The following is a 5,927-nucleotide window of genomic DNA, read 5'->3' as shown; positions in this document are numbered from 1 at the left end:
GCTGACATTGCAGGTCGTTGATAAGCATCCCTTAAGGGGTGGGGTATGAGGATCTTTCAAATCATGACACCCCTCCTGAGAAGCAGCTGTTACCTCGCCCGCATGTAAACATCACCCACAGCTGGGCACAGCGGGCTCTGATGGAGGCAACAAGGACAGGAGACAGACAGACAGAGATGCACATTAGGCTCAAGAGTGTGATCCCAACCCCCCCCCCCCCCCCCCCTACCCCCCACCCCTTTGTTTCTAGGCACATCTCCAGGAAGCAGCTTGAAGCTCAGTACTCATTGTAAACCAACAGCAACTACGCCTCAACTGCCCAATTCCATTAAGCCAGCGTAGTGTGCAGTGGCTTCTGTCGTGCTTTATTTCTGGTATTTATCTGGTAAACTAGCACTGTTCCCACACCAATGATTGTGATTGGGAAAAGTAAAATCAGAAAGAAAGGCCTGATTTAAAAAGGCAAAGCTGTCTAAGGCATCGAGGCCTTGATTTATGGCTTTGAATGGGCAGCGCTCTGTCTCGATTTCATTTGTGAGTCAGGTTTCTGTGGGTCACAGAGTTTGTCCTATTGACCACCAGAACAAGTCATTCTGCATCTATTTACAGAGCTGCTTTAGCAGCCCTGACCCAGTCCCCGGTGAATCAGTTTATCTTCCACACGTAAACATTTTAAATGGATGAACTGCTAATGTGGAGTTTCTGGATTCATTCCTCATTCAATGATGCTGATCTCACCGTACAAGGGCAGCTTCCTAGTTTCCCTGCTTTGTCATGCAGCAGCAAGCCAGACTAAATATTTCAGGGTGTTACATCAGCCCTTTGTACAATACATCCACAGCATGAAGGTATGTTGAGCGGCTGCCTTTCTAAAAATGAACATGGAAGTTAGCAGAGAGGAAGCTAATAGCAACTGACTGTGTTTAATCCAAAGTTAGAGACACCCCAAGTTAGACAACAGCCTGTAGGCCAATAAGCAGAAAACAGCAATGCCTCAGGTCTGTTTTGTCATATTTGAAGGTATCTGGGGGGAGGGGTAAATAGCTAATATCAGCCCAAAAAAAACAAACAACAGCAGCAGAAAGGAATTCATTTTAGATCTTATCTTTCAGTAAGATCTTCCTTTCAGCTGTAACCCTATGAACTTTTCCCCTTTGCGGTTGAGTTATCGATGTCTCAAATTGTTGTTGGGTTCATATTTATATAATACAACTGCAGAAGTAATAAACGGCAATGCCAGATTAAAAAGACTCTAGCGAGAACAGCTGTTTAGATGCTTATCAGCCTGTTATTTGCAAAGCAGAGCAATACTCCAGACTCCCCCTCGCCACACTCACAGTTTACAACCCTCACCTGGCAGACTCAGACAATAAAAGGCACCTTCTAACATTCCTTGATACCATTTCAAAAAATCATGTTCCAATATAAGAACAAAAATAGACAATCCAGAAGTTGCATGAATAATCACATTTTCTTTTTCTGGGTGCAGTTTTGGGAAAACTCATGCAGAATTTGAATGCCTGTCGATATACCTTTACCATATTTTGTACATGCGTTGACATCAAGTCTGTGCACAAATATAATAGTTCTGGGTTGGTCCTTTACTTAGAAATTGCAATGTTCAGTGCTAAACTATAAAAACATAAGGTTTTGTAATTATTTTGTATTTTAGTGTATCTTTTGTGTACACTCCATGTACATACTCTGACATAAATTTGAAACTTCTGAATGGTCCAAGCCTGTAATTTATGTCTTCAATCATGTGTGTGCAGTCAATAGTTTTTGAGATATTGATACTTTTATAGGAGTAGTACCAAAGAGGTGGAAACTGCCCTCTAGGGGGGAAAAGTGGTTCATGATATCCCTGTTTTCATCTCCCCATATCACCAGCAATCCCACCACCCCAACCAATCCTAACCCCCCTTCCACTCCCTAAGAGGACACACTTACTCGTAACCCAACAGCGCACGCACAAAGACCACAACACTGCCAAACGTAACAATGGCTGAGAGCACCTGCCACCTGACAATTTGTTTCCGCGGTTCTTTTAGCGATGACATCATAGGTGTCAGCTTCCTCTCCTGGAGGCACCCGGGATCCAGTTGCATTGTAATTCCACAGATCACCTCATTGTCTCGTTCTTTTCCTCCGTGCACCATTGTCAATGTGCTACAAAAAAAATAAGGGCTCGATGAAAAATAAAGACTAAAATAGTCTTCCCTATCTTGTTGTTCTATCTGAAGAATACCCTGCCATTAAAATGAAAGAAGGCACTCTTTTGGCAAAACTCTGAGGAAACTCTGATACTTGAATCCCTGACTATGGGCTGGGAGTGGGAGTACAGTGCAGCAGTATGTGGTTTTGGTTACCTTTTCTCAAAGGTCTAGTAGAGCTTCACGGGCCACTCTCCCTCCCCTTCTTTTGTATTCTTTTTTTCTTGTAATAGCTTTAATTAATGACCGAGTCATTTCAAGAAGCAGTTCATCACTAGTCTGAACGTTTATCATGAGTAATTCAGCACTTTTAATTATGTTTTACTCGTTGTCCGATTCTCTCATTTCCCATATTGACTGTCGGTTGTCCTTCACCTTTCCAATCGCACCATAAATTGCCGGAGAGCCATACCCAAAGAAATAAAAATGTGGTTGACAGCCTTCTCGCAACGGAACATCGATCACTTTCACCAACTTGCTCATCAACACGATCCGTCGACGTTAATTATTCAGATGTTCCACGTCCCAGTTTATTTACGATTCAACTCAAGACAAAATGGCCTATATGAGACCCAACAGCTTTTTAAGACTGCTCTTCGCGTAATGAGAGCAAAACATTAGCTAATTGTATGTCTTGCATCTGTAGAGATCGACTGCATAACAAGACCATGCCGGGCCTCTCAGCGTCAAACACTATCAGGGACACGGGTCTGTTTCAGGAAGCAGGATTACTGATTTAGCCAGATAACTGCACTTACTAAAACCCAGACTCCGCTCCCAAATCTGGAACTTGAACTGAAGCGAAAAGAGCTGTTCATTGTGCTGTTATCTGGCTAACACCAGGTACTGGCACAGAGCGAACTGTTATTCATACCTTTCTCAGATTTTATACCTATTCCTAGCTCAGTCACGTGGCCAGGCTAACTATCTCTCTAACCCTTTCTTAAATGTGTTCACAGCACTGGGGGATTTTGGCTACACTGTGAACCCAGACCAAGCACAAACCTACTTACTGTACAAACGGAAGGCCAGAGACCTCCTCAATACCGCAGTGACCGCACCCTGCCGTATGCGATGCTGAAAGTTTTAAACTGAACATTTGAACTCTGCAATCAGTTTGCCGCAGTGTTCACTGCAGCTTGTGACTTTAATGGCATTTTTAAGACCGGCGTAATTTATGTACGGCTCCCAAGGTTTCACTGACACATTTAATTCACATTACGGTTCTTTTTTTCCGGATTTTGTCCTTGGTGGGCCCCCAGGAGGGCTGGTTGAAGGCTCCAGATGTAGGGAACAGCTTCCAGGCTCCAGCGGGTTCTCGCTGTGTTTTTGTAACCTTGGCATAGTTTGCGTTGCTGGATCCTCAGCTCCCTCCCATCCCTTCTCATCTCCTCCCTCCAGGTGCGAGTTTGCTCCGTTTCCCGGATTGGAGGCTGCAGCCGAAAGTCTGGTCCACTTCCCACCCCAACTGGTTCCCTGAAATATAAAACAGGTCAGGACAACAGAAAAGAGGACTTATTCTCTTTCTTTATACACTCACTGAGCACTTTATTGGGAACACCTCCATATTCATGCAATTATTTAATCAGCCAGTTGTGTGGCAGCAGTGCAATGCATAAAATAATGCAGATATGGGTCAGGAGCTTCAGATAATGTTCATATCAACTATGGGGAAAGAAATTGGAGGAAAATGTGATTTAGGGAGTTTGACCATGGAATGATTGTCAGTGCCAGACAGGGTGGTTTGAGTATCTCACAAACTGCTGATCTCCTGGGATTTTCAGGCACAAATATTCAGTCTGTAGAGTTTGCAGAGAATGGTGCGGAAAACAGTCCAGTGAGCAGCAGTTCTGTGGACAGATACACCTTGTTAATGAGAGAGGTCAGAGGAGAATGGCCAGAATTTGTGTTACTGTCACCTTCCTGTCAGCATTGACAGGAAGGTCAATTGTCTGGTCAATGCTGACAGGAAGATGACAGTAACACAAATAACCACACATTACAACAGTGATATGCAGAAGAGCATCCCTGAACACACAACGCATCAAACCTCTAAGTGGAAAGACTACAGCAGCCAAAGACTGAATAAGTCTAATAAATAGTGCTCACTGAGTACTGATAACAAAATACAAAAACATTATCTGATACTGTACATTGATTATGTTCCTCTGCGTATACGGTATGTACTTACAGATGAATCAGGCACTGAACGGCCAAAGTGAAAAAAAAAAGGATTCACAGACTACTTTCTCATTGATAGAATTGACCTTTTTAAGATTAAACCTTTATCAATAAGCCAAAAATACTGATACAAATGATAAGTGCACCACTAATCATGGTGGTTTTCATTATTTATCAAGGAATAATGTATTTATGGTACTCTAGTTCCACTAATTTAAGAATACATTCTTGAGAACAAGGAGAACTCAGTAGGATGGCATTCCCACAATAATTACCAGGTCTGAACCCAATCCAACATTGGGGGGAGCAGTGGAAAAAGTAGAAAATGAAGTAACATCAACAGATCATCTACAGGAAGTGTTGAGGAAGTGCTGGAATGAAATGTAAGGTGCATCAATGCCAAGGAAGAAGGTTTTTGGCCGCACAATTTCATGATTAAAAAATAATGTATTTTTGAATATCAGGTATAACAATGGTATTAGCACTTAATAAATAATTAAAACAATTAGTTTGCGGTAGCCTCTTAAGACGTTCGGTCCCCGCTGCATATGTACATATGTGTGCAGGTGCGAAAGCCCTCTCCTCTTCGGAAATTCACCCTTCAGGAACGCTGGGTACATCTGGCCCTACCCGCTGCAGCTGAGTCGACAGCAGGGGTCTTCCCGCCCACCGACTGAGACGGCTTGAAGGACGAGTGCAGTAGCCTGACTCTCGTCTAATGATCACCAGATCACCCGCTGCTCCAGCCTTCAGAAGAACTCCGAAATAACTTTTCAAAAGAATCGGCAGGCTGAGCAACCGGGCCCTTTTTTGAAGGGCCGCTCAGGGGGCCGCGTGTCTGCGCACGGGGGCCACCTAAAATAAGACCTGCTTGGTTCCTCCAATGAATGCAGAGCACACAAGGCCCTCCTGCGGAGCTTTGTGCTGTCAGCAAAAAAAGCCAGTCGCACTGTCGCTTGAAATGTGACTCGGGGCAAGTACTTTGTATGAAGTCTGTATATGTAGGACAAAGCATGAGAGGATCCTATGAGGAGGTCACAAAGTAGCTAAGAAACCTATATTCAGAAGACCTTTAAAAAGCTAGGGAGCATTCAACTTCAAAATCTGGATGCTTTTTTTTTTTTTAGGAGTGGCATATGGTAGAGAGTGGGGACTGAGGGTACCAGATGAGATCATCTCAGATATTCATCACGTCGAGAAATTCGAGACGGTTGCCTGTGAACGGCCGGCCGAGCGCCAGCGATGATAAATCATAAATTGTAAAAATAAATCAATTGTTATATAAACAAAACTGAAGCGCTCAGGTTCGCCTCGTGCAATTCAATACAACATAAACGCATCGCTTAATATGCTCTGGTTTCACACGGGGGATAGTATCCGTTTCCAGCGGGGTTACTGCGGGGGAAAGGCACACGGGCGCGCATGTGCGGATGCGGCCGAGGTCTCGTTAACGGCAAGCCCGGTAGGTATCCGGGAAAGAAGAACCTGCTTTAGGGGATCGTAAAACCTGCCCGGCCTCCGCCGTGTAGCCTG

The sequence above is a fragment of the Conger conger genome, chromosome 16, assembly GCF_963514075.1.
Source record: "Conger conger chromosome 16, fConCon1.1, whole genome shotgun sequence".
Taxonomy (NCBI): Eukaryota; Metazoa; Chordata; class Actinopteri; order Anguilliformes; family Congridae; genus Conger; species Conger conger.
The sequence above is the reverse complement of the archived record's forward strand: the minus strand, read 5'-3'. Positions refer to the sequence as shown.